Below are 26,528 nucleotides of genomic sequence, written 5' to 3'. Positions count from 1 at the left end.
GCGTGTGAGAAACTGTTGTTTTCGATTCTCCTAACAACTCCCGAGATAGTTGGGGAAGTTTGGGCAAATGTTACGATCAAACGGTGGCGAGAACGTCACGGAACGTCGAATAAACTGTTGAATCGCCACCCGTATAGAATCAGTTTAAATCAACCATTAGTATTATCCTCACAGCATCTTACAACTCCGTTTGTCTTATTCGTGCCTTTTTGCTAGTTACCTGGTCGTTCTCCGACTCGGCGGAGACAATTGCCCGACTTTAACGAAGAAAGTTCGATGTTTACTTCGTTCCGCTGGGCACCGCTTTCACTAACGCGGTTTTGTTTATCTTCTTTATCTTTTCCATTTGTATTCTTCATTCAAATTCAATGTAATTGAACACAAATGATTATTAGTTCGATTACTATCTCTAAGAAATTAAAGTAGGTATACATGATATTTACAACGCACAATGATAATTACAACAATCCATATTTGATATTAATGATATATTACACATCGTTCATCAGACATTGATGATTCTTTGATAGATATTATACGATTTGCGCTATGATGACTATCAATTTCATGTTAACAATTCAGCAACGAATCTATTAGCAGCAAATTATGTTAAACGCATGTCGATAATGACGTAACAAGATGAATCGCGGCAGTAATGATTGTTATCTTTGGATTGACATTTTGGCCGATAATTGAAAAACGAAGAGAGGAGATTTCACGTAAAGAACTCCATTATGCCTACTGCCCTTAACGACCGACACGTTTTCTTCGCTGTGGCGCGATAAATCGTGTCGATCGCGTTCGCGCTTCTCTGTTCTTCTTTGCCCTCGTTAAAAGGTTTACCGTCTCTCTCTTTCTCTCTCTCTGCTTCTCTTTTACCTCGTACGTTTGCCTTTTGAACGTTTCGCCCGGTGATTTAAACGGCATGGAGGTGGACCGGAGCGCGTATTACGCTTGTCGCAATAGTAATTGCTGAGCGCGCTTTATAAAGGACCAAGCAGCCACGCCGCTTTTCTCCCCCTTTCCCCCCTTTTCTCTCCCTATCTCGCTCATTCTCTGCTGTCTTTCTCTTTCTCGCTTTTCACGGTTCGCGTACGTTGGCGAAGGCGAACGGGCGGCCGAAAGAGAAAGAGAGAGAGAGAGAAAGACGACGCTGCTGCTGCTCATTATACGATACGAGGGTGTCCGCCATGTATTCTCGTTCTGTCCGCGCACATGTACAATGCACTGTAATAACGCCATCCAAAAGTCAGCTCTATTTCGCGGAAATAGAAGGAATTCACCGCTCCGCTCTCAGCATTAAGTCTTCCGGACTTAAACGAAAACGTGACGTGCACGTAACTTTTAGCGTTCGCATTATCCGTATTATGGTACGTCGTACGATCGCGCGAGATTGCAATTTCTTGGACGATTGCAGCGCGATATATTTCATTTTCTTTATTATTTAACTGTCGATACCTTCCATCTTGCTGGTGAAGGTGAAATGGGACGTGCCGTTTCCGTTGCTTCGCGTCCTTCGGTATCCATAGACTGAGGGACAACTTACACGTCGTCTATAAAAAGAGATCTCTTGCTCCTCGGCGTCGCGTCGTGTGTAAATGTGTAAATGTTTCGCGTTTAAAGCGAGCAAATTCTCGTCCTAGGGGTAAAACGGTCATCAACGGGGCGACGGTTCGAATGAAAGAGGGAGGGACGTGCGTGCGTGCGTGCGTGCGTGCGTGCGTGTGCGATGCGTCATTTTGGTTGAAACTGGTACCACGCGGGAGGAGATGCACGCGCGGGGTGAATGCACTTGCAGAGAGAAGGAGGGAAGGAGAAAGGGGCAGAAAGAGCGAGCGAAAGAAAGAGAGAACGTAGTGACTGCGATGGGGATAGCGGGTGAAGCGAGAGAGAAATAAATGGGACAGAGGAGGCAGACAGCGAGAGAGCGAGAGAGCGAGAGAGTGCGAGAAATTGTAAAAGTGAGACGACGACCGACCATCGATCCGGACTGCACTTCCCCAGCACTGCACCCTAACCGCCAAAACAGAGTAGCGTATGGTCGTTGAACGCTTCTTCATCCTCATCACAGTCCCAACTGAGTTATCCTATCTTATCTCTTTAGCTCCGATTACGTTGACAGCGCGGACGTTAAATAAATCAAACTTTCTTTGTCGGATGATAGTTATACCTATCGGGTATCGAGTATCGAGTTATCGAAATTCGTAAAGAAGTTATCAGTAGAGATTGGAAAATATTTTCTTATAGATCTGTAAGGTAGTTAAGTGTAATATTTTTTGACAAGTCGATTGTGTGTGTGTGTGTGTGTGTGTGTGTGTGTGTTTGTGCGTATGTAGAATTATATTATTATATTATTATATTATTGTTTATTGCTGTCACTTGTTCGGTAAACGAGAATGCCAACAAATATCGTTAACACAGAATAACGTAATATGTACAGAACTTGTTTTGTAATTTACGGCACAGTTACCCGAATGCCGATCGAGTTTACAATGGCCGGTATTGATATTGGTGTTGATTGGGACTTCTGACTCCCGCGGGAGACAATAATACGCTTTAAGTTTACCATGATATTATTCACAGTTAGAGAACGGCGTCGATTGGAATTTAGAAGCAATCGGCCAATAGGGACATGGGATCGAGGGAGTTGTTAGGGGTTCAGGAATTCAGGGATTCAGAATGACAATATATAGGTCTGGCGTTTTCTAGAAAACGCTATGATTATATACTGTTACTTTAGTTAAAAATGAAACACCTCATTTAATGTACTTTTACAGTAAAGTGTAATTATATTTGGAAGATTAGACATTGCGTTTAATTATTAAAAGTCCGAGAAGTTATCTAAGTTGACGCTAACGAAAACGAAAACCGAGATATGTATTTCTATATCGACGAATAATTTATATTCGTTACATTGATCGATGCGATAACTGACAATAAGATTACAAACACAATGGCTTAGTGAATTATAATTAATTAACTAAAATTGACTTTTTCCTGACAATAAAACATTGCTTTAAATATTATCGCTTTAAATTTTTAATAAAGTGTAATTGCTTTGAGCGAAAACAAATCGAACAAAATTTTGTGAAAACTTTGTTGTCCGATCCAATCTATCTGTTGTTATTATTTATTAGATCATAACAGATAGTGGACAAAATAGAATGGGATAGAATATAATATGTAATAAAATATAATAGAAAAAAAAATATTTTTTGCTTTTCATTATATTAGTATTTACTGGAAATGTTTATCTTTCTTAAAATCAGGATCACACAAATTCACGTCCTGGTATATGAAAACGAGATTATCACGCAGTAATGAAAGTATCATACGTGTGAGGCATCGCAATTCACGAATAGGATAAAGCGCGAACGATTGGACGGAGAGCACGGTGCAATGATTAACGATAACAGCTGCATTTACGGATGGCGGGAACGTGGTGGATACACTTTTTGCATTTATTCCGCGATCGCGGGCGGGCGAGTCCCCCCCTCCCCCCACCCCATTTTATTTATTTCGCGAGATATGCAGCGCCCGGTTTCGCCGCCGCGCAAGTTTGTCTGCTAAGCTCGTTGAATCGAATTGAAAAAGTTCCGATATATTTCCCGGTTTTGTTGAAGGAGAAATATTGAGATACACACAACCATGCGTACGGAACGCGCCTCGTCGCGTTTTGCCGCGCGGAGAATAAATTGTCGCGATTGAATATATATTTTCTTGTCGGATCTCTCTTCGAACGACTAGACGCATAAAATGGATATGTGATGATAATCGTCGCGAATGATCGCGTTCGTTCGTGTGTTATTTCACGTGTTCGAGCCTGTGTCTTATAGTGTCGCTTCTTTAATCTCATATTATAATCTTGGAGACATCTCTCGAGAGAGATATCGTTGTAAATGTCACGTTTTAAAAATATCGTTTTAACAACAGTTGCCATGGTTGATAAAACGGTAATATAATTTTATATAGATATTTACATAGATTTATATAGATTTTTACATATTAATATGTATTTTTTTTATAGCTATACTTTTGATGTAATATTTGAAAATTTCTCTTATAAGGTTGCGACAATTTTTGAAATTTAACGTTACTTTGTGAAAAATTGAGATTAATATCATATATCATACAGTCTTTAAAAGTAATTAGCAAGGGTATTGAGTACGCCGATTCTCGATGTTCGAGAGCTTGGCATAATAGTTAAATCTGCTTGATCACTACTTGGTATATACTTGGAGGCCCGGTGAGCTTTGAGCTCGTAAAGTCCATGAACTGTCGAACGCGAACCAATTACCGCAACTAATTAGCCATTTGGGCTTCGGGAGCTTTAGACTTCGCTAAGTGAGCACGACTATTGCACGAATGGGAATGGAAACGGACGAGAGAAGGAGGGACGAAGTAAAGAGAGAGACAAGGCTCCGCATTATAGATGTAGACTTGTAGACTTTAGGTATTCACGAGGCCTTTCTTGCGGTTTAATCCTGTTGTTGCGCGTCAAGACCTTAAATTACGCTTCTGCTTTATTTTCGTATCCGTATACTGTACACGTGGGTATTTGCTTTTGTAGCACTATTTTGTAATCTCTCTGCTCGTTATCAAGCCCTGACGAGAGCATCGAGGCTTTTTATTGCGCCGAGCAGTCGAGAACAGGATCGCGACGACTAATTAATATCCACGAGAGACCAAGCGAAGGAGCAGTTCGTCCAGGAGGTGCCTGGCGCGCAAGGAAGTCCATTGTGGGATTAAATGAGACCATCTAAATTGAGGGTCCGAAATGACGATGTCACTGTCGACTTAATGCTGCAAATAGGCAGCCTGATCGATGATTGTGTGTTCTCGCACGTCGTGAATCGACGTAATCTGTCCTATTTGCGCGAAGCATCTTGAAAATCACTTGCCACGCAGATAAATATTCGCTCAAAACGAAACGTTGTTTTAACCATTATATGTGTACATTATTTTTAATTTCAATTAATTAATGTGTCATAAGTATGTATATTTAAATAATATATTCTCGAGTAAAAACGTAAACTGTAAAAAAATAAAATGTTAATTTAAAGACATAGTGGACTTTCTGAGACATTTAAAAATATTAAAATTAACATTTTATTTTTCGCACTATATATGCATCGTATATCTCGAGTATATTCTTGTCTCTTAGAAATTGAGATTTGTTATGCTGAATGAAACAATATTTGATTTTGTATGGGTGCGTATTCATTTTTACGAGAGATTACGAATGAATAATTGCGTGTTTTTGCAAAAGAAGGAAACATGAAACCAGGAAAAGGCGAAAGAGCTTTCAATTGACGTTTTTCAATTGAGACTCGTGTAAGTTATAAATCGGTTTACGGCTATCGGAGTTCTACGGCAGCAGCTGGATTCGGATCCGAGAAAGAGGTGATTCGTGGGGATGTGGGCAAGCGGAATGCGGAGTGGAAGCTCCGTTTAACACAACGAAAACTATGCTATGCACTAATGCATAAACGTAACGCATGCTCCCGGGCCCGCCGACAGAAACGATTTCCGTATGGCTGCCTGTACCAATTAGCATGTACGACAATTAAGCACAAAACGCGATATGGAGAACTTATGGGAGATAGAATTAACGTTTCGCTCCATTTTAATGTCAAATTTTATTTCCTTCGCGTTGCGTACGAGAGAGTTCGAGCAGTTACTTAATTCTTATTGATTTAATCATCGTATTTCAAAATATTTCGTTCTTATATAGAGTATTAAGAGAGTTTTAAGAAATCAATAGGTATGAGATAGATTATACTTAAATGAATTAAAATATTTTATTAGCATTGTACTTTACGTGTTTTACAATTTTTGTTTGCGCAAATATTTCTTATACCGATGCTAATTGATTTCTCACTTTATACATGTATATCTCTCGTGTATGTTCTCCGGAAGGAAATTTCTCTTTGATAGCTTGTTAAGAAGTTTCCGAAAATGTCGTAAAATAAAACAAGCAGAAAGTTCGTGTCAAAAGAAATATACGCGATTGTGTGAGGTAAATGATTATATCGCAGTTCCATAAATAGTTGCTTAAGCGAGTGATTATCACGAACCTTTAGACGATTAACCCGTGAAAAAAGATCGCGATTACATGACCATAAACGAGAAACGCTAATTGTGCTGTAAAATTGCCTGTTTGCTTGCTGCTCAGTTAATTCTTAACGGTAATATTTATTAAATACGATTTACAACATGTTTGAACGTCGAGGGAGTTCGGAGTTCATGGATTAATCGAGAATTGTGAAAAATACAACGCCACCGAGAATGCAGCGAGAATCGAGTATTGAATCGATCGAGAAACACATTTTAAAACTTCCTGCCAATCTTTTCACTTGTCTAAAGCTCTTTCGACTGAGAGTTTATGAGATATCTTCACAGTTTCTTATCGATATTTTGATCTATCGCCCGCGTTTTCACATAATGTACGTTCGACTAGTTCGCATTTGGAAAGAAAGAAGTTCGTAATTCGTCACGAACGTGACGTTTCTTTACTCCAGAAATATCGGATCGGATTTCGAGCGTCTTTGTTTACGGTGATTTTCTTGCAAGGCGATTCCGTTAACGATGACCTGAACGATGACGACGACGATGATGATGACGACGACGAAGACGACGACGACGACGACGACGACGAAGACGAAGACGACGACGACGACGACGACGACGAGCAGTAAGTAAGTTTCTGACGGGAAATCGATGTCTAAGCGCCATCGTGCTCGGCGGCGGCTGCTACGGTAAGATTGTGTAAGCTGGTTACAACGTGCGCTGCACGTAATAACGTCGGTGGGCAGGGTCGTTTTACCCGTTAGGTACTTTAAGCGCGATTTCTAGGGTCTGCAAAAGAGTTTGTAATCTGTACGACAATTTTCCCATTTTCACGAGTTTCCCATTTTTACAAGGAGAAAATTGCAAAGGCATATTTTGTTACAAACGTATATATTATATATTTCGTAAATTAGTATCGATCGTAAATTAGTAATTATCTATTTTTTCCATTTCTGTAAAAATTAATTCTAAAAGAAACATTAATTCTAGAGAAATTCTGTTGAGCGTTGGATAAAATCACTTACTATTATTGTTATTAAACGAATTAACTTAAAAAATTTCTAATTTTTAAAATGGTTGATACTTGTAATTAAAATAGAGGATTAGGAAGATGTTTATAGCAGGAATTTGTGAAATCCGGGTCAAATCCCGACTGAGAAGGTTTTTACAATAAGTTACTTATAGGTTTATGGAATGTTAGTCTGTATTATTATTAAATCGATGAACAATTAATTTAATTGAGATTATTATTTCAGTTCGTGATTGTTTTTGAAGCCCGACAAACCGAATTGGTGCACGGTCTATAAAACTGACAATTGTATTTGTTCGCATAAAAATATTATCTAGTATTTACTAAGCACCGCTACTAAGATTCGCTTTGACTGAAAATGACATCTTTTCTCTTATTTGTGTTTAAACACTTCTCGGTTTATTTCATTTAATAAAATAGTTAATTGAACTTGGGTTATCATACTTGGGTTATAAAAAACTCAATCTTTTTACTCTCTGTATAAATTTTTTTATATTAAAAAATACGTAAAAAAATGATTCGAAATTTTAGAAAATTCTATTATAAAACGATATTTTGTAATATTAACAAAGTAGAAAAATTAGATATTTTTTAACGATACACTTTATTTAGCGTAGGAGATGAAGGAGTATTTTAAGATTATAAATCAATATTTAAGATTTGTGAAGGAAACGATTCTGAGTTTAGTATCTTGCTTTAAAAGAAAAGTGCATTGAAGGGGAGAAAAGGACCACATCTCTTCCCCAACTCTTCATTTCCTTCCTTCCCCTCTTGATCGCAGTTTTTATTAGTGCGATGTGCGGAGCAAGCAATTTATCGCCGGCCGTGTTGAAAACGTGAAAACCGGCACGGCGAGATTTACGCCGTATTTATGCATTACGACATAACTCTTCCGCGTTACGGACTGACGATGAAATAACGTCGGGATGGGATTCGAAGGTGTTGTTCCGTGCAGCGAAACGAAAAATCCTAGAGAATTCGCGAGGCGAGCAACGTTCATAAATAACGTTATGAAGAATAATCGACCGAAATATCGACGCGGTATCGGTTATCACAGCAAACAAGAAGGAATAAAACAAGACCGACGAGTGAAATAGATTAAAAAATAACATGCATAAAAGAAGAGAAAAAGAAAAAAAAAATAGAGGTAAAAATAACGTAGTCGGCGAAACAGATATGTTGGTACGGCCGCACGGTAAATTAATAATTCTTCAATACTGTAAATCGCAATATACGTTACGAAGTCGCCGTTGCCGCATATCTATGCTAACGCTCTGTGTCTCGGTTTCTCTGTATATCGTGCACCTCTGTGTATACGCTCTGTGTATATGCAGCACACGTGCATGAATACGTCGGAGAAACACGTGGAACGTGTGGAACTCGGTGAGACCATATTTTCCAAACGTGGCTGAGTATATACCGGCTGGAGGACCGGACGGCGCGGCGCGGTGGAAGCGCACCGACAAATTATTAACGTGCCCATCGGGGCTCCGACTACGTAAATTCTCCCGCGCGGGCCTCGCATACGCTCGAGAGCGATTTAAATAGACTGCGAATTTGCTGGATCGCGACTAGAAGGACCCGCTGCCGGAAGACCCGCTGCGTCTCTTTTCTCTTTTCTCTTTTCTCAGCGAGAGGCGCTGGCCGGAATCACGTATGCGTTACGGCGATGAAAATCACGGTGAACTGTTATCGCTGACGATAACGTGACGGATATTCTGGAAATAGATAACCGGTATCGTTTCAGACTCATTTGATAATCGACTGTCGGATAACGGAAGGAGAAGATTACATCGCTATATTTTATGCATTTGTTTATTTTAAATATAAATGTTTCTTACTTTTCGCATGAATAATATCAGTTTGTCACGAAGATCGCTTGTAAAGTTGAATTCCGTAGCTGTTGTTCTTCGAAAGTTTGCAATCGTGAGCTTTTAATTTAATATTAGGAACTGCTTCCATTAACGTTCGGTAAAGTAAGCTGAAATTTAATCAATCCTCTGCCTTTCCTTGAAACAGAATTAAGTAGAAACAGAAAATTGATTAAATTTTCATAGTAATCTTCAAGTGATATTTGTGGAAACGGCTCTGTCTCAAAAATACATTTTCGCACGCATACTCTTGTCTACTTTAATCTAATTTTAACTAAATTTAAATATACTTACTGCTTTATTCGACTCTGCTTTATTCGTCTCTACATTCATAACGTTTCTGATAATTCAACAGATGTTAATCAAATAACAACGCGACAGGCTTTTATTATTACCTCCTTGCGTTACTTTAGTAAATAATGTACAGCAGAACGGCGTGAAGGCCGTACTTTGGAAAATTTCCAGCTTTGGAAACATATACGCGCTTCGATCGAATCCGCGAAGACCATTACAATATTACATCATCATGTTACGCTCGCGGTTTACGAGCTTGAAGCGCGTAATGTAGCCCGGCGGCGTGCCATAGCGAGTACGATGAAATAGCATGCTTTTAGCGAACGGAGAATAACAAATAAGCCGTAATAAAGCAGCAGGATGCATCGGCTCGGTGCGATCCTTCCTCTTCTCTTCTTGTAACTTACAACTCGGACTCTACTGGGAAAGGCTTAACGGAGGTAAACGTGTCTCTCGTCTGACTGCCTTTTCCTTGTTGTATAATATAATATCGGTATATTTCTTTACAGTTACAAATGCTTGTGTATTGTGGTACACTTGATGTTTTCCCTTTGATTTTATCTTTATAATCGCAAATCGGTAGAGATCGTTAAACGTAATTGCACAAATATATATATATGTGTGTGTGTGTGTGTGTGTGTATATAGTGCATCTGCAACGCTTCAATGGCCGCCTGTAACAGATCCGACATAGGGAGCTTTGTGCAAGATTTCGGACTTTATCGCAGGAGCACAAAGGAAACATCATGCGGAGGATTAACCGCACGGCATCCTCGTGGACTGGCTTTTGCGGTCGATCAACATCGCGGAAACTTAGCGATCGTCTCTTTACGTGGCCTGTGAATTGTCGAGCACACCGTTATCGATCGACGCGAGGGTAGATATATATACGTGAGAGACCAAGAAGAAATGCTTCCGCGAGGAAGCGCCGTTGCATAAAGAAGCGGCGAGCGAGATGGGAAATGGGGGATGGTCGAGGAGGGAGAAAAAGAGACGGCGGAAAATTGCGAAGCCATAGCAATAAACTGTACCCAGGCTCTCTCGCTGGCGTTTGCTATCCCATGCCTTGGCATTCTGGCTATCCTGAAAGGTCTCTACGACGGTATTCTTCCAACCACGACGTTAGGGATAATTTGTGCGCCCATTTTCGTGCCTTTTTTTTTTATCACCACTTGTGTTGATACTCTTTAACAAATTTAACTAATTTTTATAGAAGATTGACGAAAACTTGAACTTTTCTTAAACCATCGATTTAGTTCTAATTTTACGTGGAAAGAACGATTTTGCTGAAATGAAATTTAGCGACAAGATCTGAAGATAATTTTGTTTGAATGATTACGTTAAAATGATTACGTCTCGAAATCTCAAGCATGATGAGCATTGTTACAAAAAGTTTTGACAGTCTAGGAATTAATTCGACCGTCTTACTAAAATATCTCGATAGTCTAAAATAAAATTATTTTTAAATATTTGTATCTAGCTAAACTTTTCGATGTTTCAGCAAAATCGTTTTTTCCGTATTGTTTTATTTTGTTTACATTGACGATTTTGCGCTAATTTCATTATTTATCCATCCGATGACATATGCACGCCGACGGTATCAAGAAATTGGTATATCAATTACAATGCGGGTTTGAGATAGGAATTTCTTATCAATCTGCAACGGTCCAATATCTTTGACTTAGCGCATTCTCGAAATCGTCGATTCAATTTCGCGCGTATTCCCCGTATACGTGGTATATCGTCTCGGTCGCGCCGAGCGAGTCCTTAAATTGAAAGTATCGATCCGATCGGTATCACCCGAGTGGCAGCTTGACTTCGCGCTTGTACGCGAGAGGCGTATTTTCGAAAAGTATTGGAAGCGGATTACGAAAGTGAATTGTTTTTCGCGCGGCAATAAATTTAACGATGGGCGGCAGAAGTTCATGGGCAGGTGCGAAACGATTTTTCGCGAGAAATTTCGTTTACCTGTTACGAGACGATATAAGGCGGCGCCTTAGACTTTGCATGAAACTTAGTGTGCGTGCCTTGCCGTGTACACATTGTTGCCGTAAGCTGGTTGCGAGATCGATAACAGCGAGAACTCGAGGCGCGTGCACGCCTCTCCTTAACTGCTCGCTAGCACCTATGAATTATTTACCGCCGTCGTTATCGTCGTCGTCGTAATCGTTCGCTCGATTCGACGCGATCCACGATTCGGATTCGGCGCACGGACGATCCTTACCCTTCGCCGAAATCGATCTCGTCGCTACGTGCTCCTGCGACTAATTTGTTCGCGAACGTATCCGTCGCTCAGAGCGTTAGATAAAGAGAGAAAGAGAGAGAGAAGAGATGAGGGGAGAGCGAGAACGACGAGGCTAGCCAAGGCCATCTCGCGCGGATAAAAGCCGGGCGTAGTTTATTTATAGCTATCCTCATGATAGGAATAACTGCACGCGTTTACAATAACGTGTCCGTAATTTACGATACGTATGAATTTTCTCATTGTATCACGTAACATGCGAATTAAAAATTAGTCACTGTCTCTTCCTATACAATATTAAGTATGCCGATCTTTTCCGATTAAATTTAAAATGGGCGTCAAGTGTGAATTTAATTTTATCGCGACTACGAGAAATATTTGATACAAATATCATTTTCTGTATGTACGGAAAATGATTTTACTGAAGTATCAAAAAATTTAGCTAGATACAGATCTGAAATAATTTTGATGGTTTAACAAAATTATTATCTGTACTATTATCTGGCTAAATTTTTGGATACAAAATTTAGCAAAATCGTTCTCTCCGTGAAACAATTTTATAGCCGTATATTAGGAAAACCGCAGCAGTAATTAACTCACTGCAATTAGCACTATTTTTCACGTTTACGCTGGCGACGTCGACACGAAGCGTGATGAATTGTTAGACTTTCCACTTGACATGGTCGAACGATAGTATCTCACGAAGGGGGACGATAAAAACGAAGGCAATCGAGACTGCTAATGGGAAGATTAATTCGATCTTCTAGTTGCACTTTTTATCTTTCTTTCTCTTTATCTTTCTTCTTTTGCTTCCTTTTGATTTTATCGTTTTTCTTTCCATAGAAGAATCGCTGGAAGAGGGGAACGGTAAAAATTTTAACTTGGTCGGCTTAACGGTCGAAAAGTTACGTTTAATTCAGAAAATAGCATCTTTTTGCCATACTCAGCGTTTTGATGCAGAACCTTCGGCATGTTTCGGAAATTAAAAATTAAGTTTATCGGATTTTTAACTTGCGGCAGCTAGTTATCATGTATAATAAGCTATCGTGAAATTTAATTATCATTATTTTCGTCTTATTAGTATCAAATTGGATCCATAATACTTCTCCGCTCGGGTTGCTTCTGCTTATAATGTACGCGAAGTTAACGCAATAATTAATAGTATGTTACGCCGCATGCGCGCGTAAAGTAACAATTAATTACATCACGTTGCCGCCTGTGCGCATAATATAGTGTCGATATATTACAAACAATCGCTAATTGCCAACAACAACCGAACTTTACTGTTCTCGTCGTTATCAAACATTGCTTACATTGTTTTTAGCTTGTATTTTACGAATGCAAGTATTGAGAAAAGTATTGAATTACCTACATATACATTGTTAAATTTATGTAAAAAATTATATCAAATTTATATGAGTTATTTGTTATCGTTTCTATAGGTCGCCACTGCTTTCATACTCAATATGTCGTTAATTTAACTAAAACAATGGAGTTAAATAATTTAACTCAAGAAAATATATTAAATTTCATTCAAATTTAATTTACTATTTATTAAGTGCATACATATGTCAACATCGATGTTGTTTACTTTAAAAAATTGATCAGAAGTGGATTGAAAAATAATAAAATATGTTATTTAATTTAAGGGATTGGATTACTATTGCTCCTCTTTGATACATGTGTATATTTCTGTTAAATCTTAGACGGAATTGCTGATCGAAATGTAGCACATAGGGCAGCGCCAACACTGTGTACAGAAAGTAAAACAGTCTGTCAGATAAGTTGTAGCAACACCGAGCGAATCGGATTTTAAATGAAAAACTGACTCACGTACTCGCTTGCACTTGCTTCCATTTGATCTACTAATCCTTACTTTCCACCAGAAAGAATTTCGTTCTTACCGCTCATCACTATACCTCTTCCAAGTTCATGACTTCTTGACTTTCCGCTCTTCTTCTCATTTAATTCAAGATTTTTGCAAAACACTACATTTCCAAATTAAAAATTGTCTTTTACAGTGATTTTTCAAATTCTTGTTGTCAGTTTACCAAACGTTACGTGGCAATTTTTATGTGCATGACACAAATATGATCCTTTATCCGCAATTTATCCTGCGGGCAAAGAATACTTTTGACGTGGTTTTTTTATTGGTTACTACCTCCCCAACTTCGATCGACCCTCCTTTATTAGTTCGACGTAAAATATATATGTTATTACGCTATCGATATTTTGTCGGCTTTCTACCACAGTGATTGTCGGAATTGAGGCGAAATCTATGTCCCTCTTATCGGACGGGCATAAACGAGCCGTATAATGATGCTTAAATTCATAGATACTTACGATTGTCCAAACGGAGCTGCAGAAGGCGTGTCGATTTTATGAGGAGAATACTTTTCGTACGAATGAAAACGCACACGATTTTATCGTTTTATTACAGTATCTTTTGAGGTTTTACTGGTTTTTAATTGAATGATCGAAATTCGGGCCGGAAGATAAAATTCGTAATAAGACTGCGCAGCGAATACTTGTGAGAGAGAAAAGAATTGTCGATCAGTTAAAAAATATATCGACTTCTATGTTAAATATTTTTGCCATGTAATTATCTTTTAGAACTTATTTTTATGAAATCAGATTGATGAAATTATTCAATTATACGCTAATTTTAGATTCAACCAAGATGATTATAATCTTCGCGTACGATTAAGACAAAGAAAAAGAAAATCAGGATATTATCAGTTTAAAATAAGTATAAGATATTTGAATATTAATATGTTTTTTTAATTTTTTAATAATTTTGATTTTATAAAAACGCAAATAATGGGAAGACATTATCAATTATATCACAATTACAATTCTTTTAACATTTTTAATATATGTAATAACTGAAAATGATAATGTCTTTGTCTTTTAAGAAATAATTGTGAAATGTATTTTTATAGATAATTCTATCATGTATCGCATTATCCTGAGAATATCGATACTTATATGCCCGGTTGAAGTTTATTCTTAGCCGCGCGCGCGCACTTTTCAATAGACAGCGTCACATTTCTTGAATATTAACACGTTTTTTTTTTCAATTTTTCAATCATTTTGTATTATATGAATCACCAGAATTATGCAGCAGAAAATCAGATAAACGTAGATATTATAATAATATCATTCACAGTTTTTACGTGATATGAATTATTTATTTGTTATTAATAATAGTTACATTTGTTTCGATGCTTTAAAATCTTTACACTGACACGAGATGAAGTATGTATTTTAATTATAATACATTACAAATATAGATATGAATAAATTTCGAAAATTTGAAGAGATGTTCGAAGATGACGTTAAAGAACGAGAATCAAGATTTTAATTTTAATTAACGTTTTGACGTTTATTCTCATTTACTTGGACGTGCCTTTAAACGATCTCGCAGATTCTGGAATTTGTCTAAAAACGACACCGTCGACCATTCTTAGAACAGAAGTTTTCACCGAAGGAGAAGAGATTTCGCTTGTTTGCGATTGCCACCGAGTGTAAGGAGAATCATCGACACGTATAGCGGCAGCGGACGGGGCTTTTCGACGCTTTACGGTAACGAGTGGCTCGCGTACGAAAGCCCTAATTAGCGTTCCCGGCAGGCAGGTACCTAACTGTAGATTTAAAGGCGTATACCAGCGTCGATCCCGCCGGTGGGTAATGAACTCCGTTCTTCGAGGAACGAGAAGAGAGGACGGAGGAGAGGAGAGAGAAGAAGAGGAGGAGACGCGGCTGGGAGAGAAAGCCGTGCAGGCGAAGGTAAAACGGCGTTGGAAGGATACACTGCCGGAAGCGGATCTTGCGATAGGGTTAACGGTATCAAGAAAACGTTTGCTGACTGTCATCGCGTGACCAGTTTAATTGGCGAGTGGCTCTTCCTACCGCGATCTTCGTCCATTGCGATTCTTCGTAGTGTCAGCAAGATCCTGATCCTTGGAATCGTTTTCATTCTATTTCTTTACAATACCATTCAGACAATAATTGAACGTAATTAACGCCACGTAAGATGAACATTATTTTGGATCCGAATTAGATGCTCGTGCACGAACAAGTTCCAGCAAGTATTTGAATACGTAATTGCCATACAGGAGGTCATGGTTCGATTTCGTCTATATCTTTGATTTCGATGATTCGCCCGGTAGCTATTTCTCTAACTTTCGAAACTTGCCGACAAAGTTTTGCCCGCGTCAACTTCTCGACGAAACGGATCGGTAAACGATACATGAATACACAACGCACACACGTCTCGCCTATATGTATATACTAAAAGTACAAGGAGAGAGACGTATAATTTAATGCAAGGGCAAACATTTGCTTTTCCGCAGCCAATCTCGACTCCGATTCCCGCTGCCGTAGCAAAATTCTCACCATTAGTGCAGTTTTCGTTACAAATCCGCCGTCTCGCTCTCGTTCCCGGGAACAATGCCTTGCTTCCATTAAGATGACATTCGTTTCCGTGAATAGAAACGAATTGATCTGTTGCTACAATTGTTATAATTCGGATCTCGTCATTAAATTAGCTGCCGATGGAACATCGTTCACAGGCGCTAAATGAACCGAAACGAGTCTCTGTATGTTTTTATTTATTATTACTTTTATGTTATACATAAGTATAAATTAATGAAACGAGCTAATCATAAGTAAATAATTTGTCGATTTGATATAGATACTAATTACGTGCGCACTTTCAGCATCATTAAGATATAGCAATAATTTTCAACGTGATAAATAAGTGATAATTAATTATATTAAGATGGCTTAGGAAACTGATGAGCAGTTACTTTTAAAGAATTTACGGGGGGCTCTCTTGCTCAAACGAACCAACCGGATTTCTCGCGTGTCCCGCTAATTGTAAGAGCATTCACGCATTCGACACACTCGTGATAATTCTTCGCGAAGCGATAATCTGTTGGCTCGCGCTCGTCGGAAGAAATTCATGTTATGTTTGAATAGAAAAGACAGAGTATCTCGATCGTGCGAGAAACCTGTCGCACCTGCCACCGAGGTCAGGGACGATCTTCAATTGAGATAAAGCCCGAGAAGGCAGGCAGGCAGGCAAGCAAACTGGTTGGTTCGCTACTGTAATTTCCAGCACGACCAACGAGAAGGTCGGCGTACTTGTGAAAATCAGCGATTTTCCGCAGTGTAAATATGTACTTGTATATTAAGTTTTTTATTCGTCAAATTTTGATCACGCACCATGATTGAGCTGTACGATAGCTGTACTATATTAATAATAATGTCGTAAGATTTTTAACGAATTTTAGTTGCAGTTGGTTAATTTAAACTCTACTAAAGATACATTTTGTATTTAAATAAATAGATGCCGGTCATTTAAATACTTGGACTTTAACTGCCTCGATTAAAGCGACTATACTCGGCTATTTGTATTCTCAATGAAGTAGACCATTCCCGGTCGTGAATAACTGTGAACGCCATCGCGAAGAACTTGTTGCTAAAAGTTCTTACGAAGGGGGACGTAGACATTCAAGAATCGTATGTATGTAGATCGCGCAACTTGGCTCCGGGAGAACTTTAATAAATCCTCGGGCGCGTTCGGTGTAAATTTACTTTGGCTAAATTTACGCGGTGCAGAAAGCGGGTTCGCACGACAAAGGGCAATTATTAATCGATAGTGGCTACAAATTTGCGCGCGGTTACCTGGATTCGCGCGGAAGCGAGATGCGCGACATGCCTTTGACACGTGGCGAGTTTACGTTCTCCTTTGACCCATATATAACCCTTCGTTCGATTAATGCCACGGCTCTTAATTACGCCGTTTAATCAGCGTAATTAATCGTGGCGGCCCCTTTGCTCCTATTTGTTCGTGCGCGATGTTAATACGCCGTTCCAACGAATGATTGTTGCAAACGTTGCGAAGTATCGGATCCCAATTTATGAGCCCACCATGTGTTACCGGCGATTATGCGAGGTTAGTCACTGTAATGCACCGATGCACGAATACCTACTAAATGACGAAAACTAAATGACTAATACTCTAAATTATAGCATTTCAAATTTGATGTTTTAATCAAACGCCGTTCATTTAGATTTAATTTATTACGAATTTAGTTTATGCCATTTAAGTGATATCTGACTTGTGTTCTTCGATAAAAAGTTTTATACTCTTTCACATTTTTTCGAATATTTAAATTTTAATGGTAATTTTATCCGTGCAAATTTCACGTATTTTTGTTAAAACGTCGTTTTAAAGCGTATTACGTGCAACATTGTTATTTTTAATATCATGAGGTGTCAAGCTATTATTACTGTACAGGAAATCCATTATGATAACGTAATCAAGTTATACAGGAAAGAAGCCCTATGAATGAAAGAGATCCGTTGCATTTACAGGAAAGTCGAGTTATTCTCGTAGATAATAAATTATTACAGCGACGGCACCTGAATAGGATCGAAAGATGAGTCGACTCGAAGTTAACAACTCGTTCGCAATAGAGAAAGTAATCGGGCGTATTATTCGATTAAAAGTAATTGCTTCCTGGCGACCAGAAGGGACAGTAGAAAGTTAAGGTGAGTGGAAATGAGTCAGTGAGCGTACTTTTAATTCAAAATGCGATTTACTTCTCGGGTTTGATAACAGGTTGTCCTGGAATGTTTCTTTAGCGAATTAAAAGAAGCGATTTTTAGTTAGCAGAGTTGTTTGAACGATGTGTTTTGTTGTAACTTCTTATTAAATTTCTTTTTCAATTTGAACGTCTTTGTACTTCTTCCTAATTGTTTCTAGTTAGTAATAGACTTCGAAATCAACCTCGTGAGAAGTTTGATATATAGGACAAAGGCGTATAACATGGTTGATTTAAACTCATTCTACAAATCGCGAAACAATAGAATTAGATTTACGTGCAGTGAGATTCTATCAATACTTTTATGACTGTTTACTATATTTTACATATAACTTATGGACATATTTTGCTATTCTTATCTAATAATTTCGATAAATTATATTGAGATATAATTTTACGTCTATTTTTATTAAAACGTAAAAAACGTGTAAAGTCTAAGACGCAATTGAAAAGCACAGACATAAAAACAAGGAATTTCAGATTTCAAAAATCGTATATACCATTTCTAATAAATTAAAATCTATTTTTACTGCCTGCTTTTTAATTGTACATTAGGTTAATTAATACGTAAGAACTACTCTCACCGAAAAGACATAAAGGTAGTGTCTATATGTTTAAATCTCTCTTAAATAGTTACTATATTATTTTATTAACGTTTTCTCCCTCTCTTCATTCTACATTTACTTAATTTTACATACAGGATGTATTACATAATTTAAATCGAATAAATTTAAATGGCGCACGTCAGTCGACTATCGCATATAAATCGATTGTTACATAATTCTTGAATTAATCTTACATCTGTGAGACTAAAATGGATGTGGGTGTGTTATTGTCGTTTCGCACGCGTACACGTGTTGCGCTCGACTCGCGAGAATCTCGCGAGGATCTCGCGAGATGAATGCAGTCTGCCGCGATCTCGTGTGCAACAGTTACTGCACTCTGTCTCCTCACCGTTCGCTTTCGCTTTCGCTTTCTCCTTCGCGTACCATCTCGCAATAACGTCTCACGGGCGATTGTCTTGCGAGAGAGAAAGAGATCGAACTCTAGCTGCGAGTTACAGGAGAGCAATGCCACATCGGGGGGGGGGTGCCACGCCTATACGCGTATCGGTAATTTAATAATAGACCAAAGTCTATTACTGCGCACCCTATGATGGTTATTACGAGTCGGATACGAGCGATCGATGGATCGATTCGTATGTTTAGGTACAGCGTGTTACGAATGTTACGTTCGACAATGTGCTATTATCTAATAGTGCGATTTGTTTCTCGCGGTGGTTTTGTATTTATCGAAAAACGCAGCAACCTACAATTCACATAACGACTATTCCATTAATATTAACGCGCAATTATTGCATCTATTGTAATCACATACGCATTCGTAAACTGTTGAATCCAAATTCAGAATTTTTATTAATTTCTCGCATTTGGAATGTTTGTATTGAAACAGATCTACATTCATACTTACGATTAGACTTTTACATTCCAAAGAGAAAAGTTTTAACTTTAAGCATTAAATGATCTTGAGTTGAAAACAAGTTCATTTGAGTTCATTAGAGTTTCGTTATCATCTTACAACTGATAGATGAAAATCTAAAGTAGCACTGATCGTTTATCGAATAATTGTGTATATAAAAATCATTTTAGGATGTCACTGAACTTTCTCCATTTTTTTCTTCCTTTGTTTTCTTCTCCTGTTGTTCCTGTCCATTTCTTTTTCTCTATATTCGAATAAAAGTCGAAGAGAGAGAGAGAGAGAGAGAGAGAGAGAGAGAGAGAGAGAGAGAGAGAGGAATACAGCTTGTAACGAAATTACTTGTTCTGAAACCAGGAGAAACCGGTTTTCTGCAGAGTCGCGAGAGTCTCGCTGGCTCGTTTACTTCGGTTTCCACTCTGGGGTATGAGCACACTAACGCAGACACCAAGATGCTCGTGTGAGGGATTAGAAACGGGTATACCACGCCGTGCACACATAGTTTTCCGACTCTTGGAGGCAGCGACCTTGTCGCGAAAGAAAGAAAGCTCTTGTGCCTTTCAGTCCAAACAAAGAACCACGGTTCGAGAGATTTGTCTAGTCTTTAATTTACCCAACGTTTTTTTTTACATCTCTGTTGTACTTTCGACTACATTTTTGGTACATTTGTGAGAAGCAAATAAATAAAATCTTTATGAGTACATGAATAACACTGTTCGAAAAAAAAATATATATATCAAAACGAGACTCCTAGTCATTTCCTGTAGTTTTTTGGATGCTGAATACGAATTTGGTTTCCAAATTGTTCCATCATGTTACAATTTTGTGAAATTGACAATTGAAGTTATAAAGAGGATTTTTTTAGATACTTTATAACTCATATTATGATATGTGACGTGTTGGGGAAATTTTATTGCAATCAAAATAAATTATGTTTTTAGGACTTTTTAGCCATCAAAGGGAATTTTAGTCAACCACATATTGTAGTTATAATAATACAAAATATCTGAAAATAGCTCTTTTTTGCAACTTCAAATTGTTCAAAATTGTGACGTGATGGGACAATTTGGAAATTGGATTCGTATTCAGCTTCCAAAAAACTACAGGAAATGGCTTGTCTCGCTCCAGTGTTTGAAAAAAGCTATTCTCAAGTCAGTATAATCAAGTCGGTATAATCACGAGTGCCATTTATGGGCATTATATGATAACGAATTTCACAATTAGTTAAGTATTTCTACACTACTCTGAAACTTCTATCTCTTTGTATATATGTATCCAACTGTGATAATATTATAATTATATATGAAACTCTAATTGATAAATTACGTCGTATACAATCGTGAATTTAAGACAGTTATTTTCTGATAATGTATTATTTTTTTGTCTCTATTGTAAACATCTATCGCGACAGCAAGAAACTCAGTCTCAGATTGCGATTAGTAAACTGCGTTTATCCTTTGTTCGAGCTGCGGGGTACGCATTACAATTCATTATAATGAAGATAGTCTGACGAAGTAGACTGCCTTGAGGATAATGAGCCGATTATATACGGATCGTACGCGCGGTGAGACTGTCTTTATCATAATGAATTTGCCGGGAACGAAGGCGAAGAGCGAGCGAGTAAGTGAACACAAGCGTACAGCGAACGATTCGTTCCTTTCCGGATGCTGTTGGATGTTGCTAGCTGGTGGTACTGGCGTGTCAATGCATAAACGCGAGTGGAATTCGAGAGTAAGAAGCCGAGGGAGACCGGAATGTCTGGAACGACCGCGACGACACGACTTACCGTTACGTATTTCCGCGAAAGAACGAAAATTACCGTTTCACTTCTTAAACCTTTCTCTTGTAAAAAGAAAGACGAGAGACAACGATGATTCTTTACTTTCGTCGTGTTATTAGCTTGTTAATTAAATGTGTTTTATATGAATTTTTATATAATTCATATCAATCAATTTTTATTTTTTCATCGACATCATTACAAGTTGGAAATCCAGTTGATCGCAAACGAAATGTTTATATTTTTTTTTATATTTATATTTTTGAACGTGAAAGCTTCCTTTCTCTTCTTAAACTGCTTTGTTTTGATATACTATACATATGTTTTTTAACGCGTTAAAAGGCTTGTTTCTCCACATTCGTTGCCGCAACGAACTTTTCGATATTGGTTGCGGAAAAACGTGGTACGAAAAAATAAATGCAAGCTCGCGGATTGTCGACGCTAAATGCATTCGTTCGCTCGATTCTCGCGAAGTGCAGTTGCAACTCTTTGCGTTAAATTTTTTTCGCGTCGTTCGTCGACGCATTCTCGCTTCATGAATATTCCGGCATTCGTTACAGCGACTCTGTGCCATTGTTGCTTACTGGAACAGCCGTTGCTCGTTCATGTCCGAGTCACGAAATTTGGAAACCTCAACACGAAACGCAACCTTTTGAATCGAAGTATAATAGTTTTGATATGCTACGATAGCTTAAATCACATGAGAGATCGGATTGTTCTCAAACATATGTAATTGAACTGTTTTATTCGAATAATATTGTATTAACATAATTATTCATTATTGGATCGAGAATCACATTTCGCTGTTTAATGAAATTATATCCGGTAACAATATTTGGATTGCTCGTGGCAACAACTAAATATGTTAAATTGTAGTTGTAGTTTTAGTGTATTAAAGATGAAAATACTCTAAACCTAAACATAATCATCAGTACGAAGGATTATCATTACTCGAACATGTGAGAACGCGATCGTTTGCGTGTCTTTAAACCGGGATTAACCTTTCGCGAAGTTTTGATGGATCACCTGGCATTACAAATTGCCGCTTAATCCATCAACCAAGTTCAGCAGTTGCGGCAATTATTTTAGCGTTCGTATGCGCCTCGATTCTCGTTCGTGCACTTCAACTATGTCCGGAATTGCGCATGTACGCACGACACCTGACATATATATTCATTTAACACTGCGTAGTTGACTTTCCGATTCAGATCGATGAATTTAAAGTTTCGGAAAATACGCCACGGAAGAGAGAGAGAGAGAATGATTTTCAAGAAACTTGATCTTTACGAACTAAAAAATTCTAGAGAGTACTAAGAATTAATTTCTAAATATTTCTGTTAAGGAAACATCGAATTTATGAAAGAATTGGTAAAGGAAAGATTTTGTCAAATGTTAATCTGTAATTATTACTATTAGAAATAAAGACTAAGAAATAGTTAGCGCCAATTTCATAAATTAATAACCGCAAACGAGAAGAGACTAAGACTTAAATTTCCTAATGTATTTAGATTCGTCTTTTTGTTTAAAAAAATATATATATCTTCAACGAACTTTTTTTTTTCGTTTCTAGGTTTTAAATTCATCCCTGTGGGCATCACATGTTATGATATAACACCAGCCTGTACAACGATCGTTCGACGTATGGCACTGCAATGAGCAAGTAAGTGTACGAATTTTTTTTTAGACTGCGTAACTCTTCCTTCCTAAGTTTTCCTTCCAATCGTCGAAGATCGTTTACTCTTTAATATTCACGTAATCCTCGTTTTATTTTCCATTTACATCGTCGGTTAATCTTACTCAGCGAGAGCATGCGTACCTGTAATTGATCATCGGAGTGTCGAATAACGATTAATAAGCGTACAATCAGGCTTAACGAGACGCCAATGAGTGGAGTGATTTTTTTCTTTCCTTTTTTTCTTGCAACGACAGCCGTTTCTACGGTTGCAATTACGATTGCGATCATAAATCAGCGCCTCGATACGCCGTTGGAAGGTTTACTCTCGGTCGCCTCGTACGACATAAACGTTAAACGAGCGAATGCTCGTAGTCTATTGCGGTAGTCTATTGTCATCGTATATATACCCGACTATGCGATATAGTTACCCGTATGGTTACAGCCGGGCGTTATCATTGTTGATGCGCGTAATTGTCTTTACGGTTGCACGCACGATCCACGAGACTTTGCAGAGCCGGTCTCACAGGATATCGCGTGCTCGAAGGTAGGTTAAAAAAAATCGTTTATATAAGCGTGAAAGCAATTTTGTGATAGCAAGAATGTAGAACTCACAGCTGTATAATAGACTAAAAATAACATTACTTATTTAGTGGTTAAAAAGCCGGTCGTTAGATACGCGACAGTAATTAAATACGGTTCAAGAAGTCGTGGAATATCGTTCGTTCAAGGCCTTCTACATGCCTTGCATCCGGACGACATTATTATTAACGAAGAGAAGCGGTATGAAGGCAAAACGGAGAAGAGCCTTTGTTAACTCAAGCGTCGCGTTATCACTGGGATCGTCGTTGCGACGAGTTACGACGTAACGGCGTTTTAAAGCTCCTCTTCCGCTCTTCTTCCTTTCCGCTTTGCTCTTTTTTTTCTCGTCTTTCGCAGTACATTGTCTAGTGCATCTGCATCCACACGATGCGCTTGTCTTTAATCGTTAATAAGAAGGACTGAATACTGAAGAATTTTACTGACAATTGTAAGTCAATTATATATACTCTTTATAATTATATATCTCTCTATATTTTTGTTGCTTACATATATTGATTACCAATGTTTTGGGGACATCAAACATCGGCATATAATAGAAATTTTCATCAATTTTCGACAGTATCAATGTTATTTATATATGATAGTATTATTTTGAATACTAATAAATCACTCTATAAGATATTCAATTTCTAATAAATACGTTTGTTTGCGTACAAAAAATTAATACACAAATTAATAATGTGATTATATTAATTATAAAATTTCAAATGTATAAATTGATTTCTTTTTCTTTAGTAATATCTTTTGTGAAATATATACATTACAGAAACAAATATGATTGATTCTATAATATCGACATATCTAGTCAATATAATAATAATATTAATTATAAATACCGAAGCATTATAATGTAACGAAAGAAATTATACTATAATATAAATATCACGATGTGGATAATATAATATTTAATTATATTATCCACATTATATTAATATTTAATATATATTTTTTTAATTAATGTACAATATATATTTTTAAATATTATACTATATACTTTGTGTGATATATTATAGTATGATTTATAGTAGGAGAAAGTCAGATAATATTGGACAGCTACTAGTATGAGAAGGATTGTTTAAAATATTAAACGGCAACACTTATTAAGCCATTAGTAAATCCACTTACGTGAAAACTCTCCATATTCAGAATAGAAACAGTATTGTTTATGAGTTATTGTGTATTTTGTTGCCTAGCAGCTGTTTACGACAGCGTGGAATTAATTTTACTAACCAGTCACATTAATAAACATAACTGAAATATCGTTTTTAGTTTATCAATATGAACAAAATTGTTATTGATCTATTATTCTTGAGGTTAGAAATTTTATCCTTTTTATTTTAAAGTTGCTCGTTTCATACGTTGTTTTTTCGTTGCGCGTCATTCGGGTGGTATTGGATAATGAGCTGGCGAATGGTATCGGACAACTTAAATAAGGATAAAAATATACGGTTAATAAAGAACAAAAATGTTAGCGAATGCTGTAAAAAAAGTATTTAAGAAAACCAATAAACAAGATAGAGAAAGGCTAATTATGTCAAAAATTTATGAAGAAAATTTTAATGAAGACTGGATTGAGTGCAATTTGTATGAAGGTTGGACTTATAAAGATTGTACCAATTTTGAAGGAACTGATCTTTTTTATAAATATGTGTTGTAATGTTCAAAATAAAAAATAATTTTTGCAAAATTTTTCTTTTCAATATCACTCTCGAATTTACAAAAAATATAAAATAGAATTAAAAAAATGTAACAATTTGACTAGTTTAATTTTTAGAAAAATACGATTAAAAGAATGTATAAAAATACTGTTTTATATAATGTATGTACCTACATTTAATTTTTGCTGTCCAACAATATGAAGTCTCGAAAAAATTTAAGGTGTCCGATATTACTCGATCTTCCTATTTTTAAATAATAGCGATGTATACGGGTGTTTGAAAATATAAGTCTTTCACACAGAGACAGAACTGAGAAGAAAAGTTCTCTACCATTTTGCAATTTCCACAATAATTACCAAGATATTAATTGTTAAAAATTGCCGAAAATTGGTATTCAATAATTTTTTACTCAAATACTATCAACTTTACAGAAAAACTGCAAGAGACGAAAATTGTTTATTTTCTTCTCATAGAACTCTAAGAATTTTTTCAGAATTTTTTAATACCGTATTTTCTCATGTTGGTAAAAATGAGAAAGTGCTAAAAAGTGCTAAAAAGTTAATCAAAAATTCTAAAAAAAATCGTAGAGTTCTATGAGAAGAAAATAAGCAATTTTCGTCTTTTTACGGTGGATTTTGCTTGTATCTTAATTCTTGATATATGATTAAGTGTAATAACACTTATTATTATTAATATTATTATATGTTAATATATTAATATTATTATTATTATATATTAATATTATTATATTAGATTTTATTTTTAATAAAAGATTAAAGAGAATAAGTACGCTCTTATAAATATTTATTACGAATGTTTTATGCAACATACAATATGAAATGATTCGTACCTTGCAATTTTGAGTTATCTCTACCGCGGAGAATCTTGTTGAGTTTACCTCGTTCTTTTAGACTTCTCTGAAAATCTGATGTTCCTTTAAGAAATTCAATACCTCAAGAGGAGAAATGCTTGTATAAAGTCCATTTACGTGAGCATTTCTTCAGACAGAGAAAGGGTGAGACAGGACGCTCGCGCGCGATATGGTTCCGCCATAAATCATTCTTCATCACTACCGGAAGTCTAAGCTTCCGACGAAAACGTATACAACAATCGTAGACAGCATGGTAGTTTTGGGGTAGAAGGGGTTAATCCATCACCGGATCGAAAATAGTAGGATCTGGTGATATGCATCGCGAAATGGTAGAGGGATGAAGGGCGTTTCG

At 37.1% G+C, this 26,528-nt stretch overlaps 1 protein-coding gene across 4 annotated transcripts in view; it reads left to right on the top strand.

The window, feature by feature from the left end:
* The window catches only part of LOC105146404 (uncharacterized), a 207,480-nt gene that overhangs the window by 73,933 nt on the left and 107,019 nt on the right, over window positions 1–26,528 (top strand). For all 4 annotated transcript variants that reach the window (XM_087404043.1, XM_087404042.1, XM_087404044.1 and 1 more), the window contains one exon: window positions 22,943–23,032. The gene's annotated coding sequence lies outside the window, so the exon portion shown is untranslated. The remainder of the gene's footprint in view (window positions 1–22,942; window positions 23,033–26,528) is intronic.

This window comes from Acromyrmex echinatior, chromosome 3, assembly GCF_024713525.1.
Source record: "Acromyrmex echinatior isolate Ae372 chromosome 3, ASM2471352v2, whole genome shotgun sequence".
Classification (NCBI taxonomy): Eukaryota; Metazoa; Arthropoda; class Insecta; order Hymenoptera; family Formicidae; genus Acromyrmex; species Acromyrmex echinatior.
Note: the sequence above shows the minus strand (reverse complement) of the source record. Positions and strands in the feature narration are given on the sequence as shown.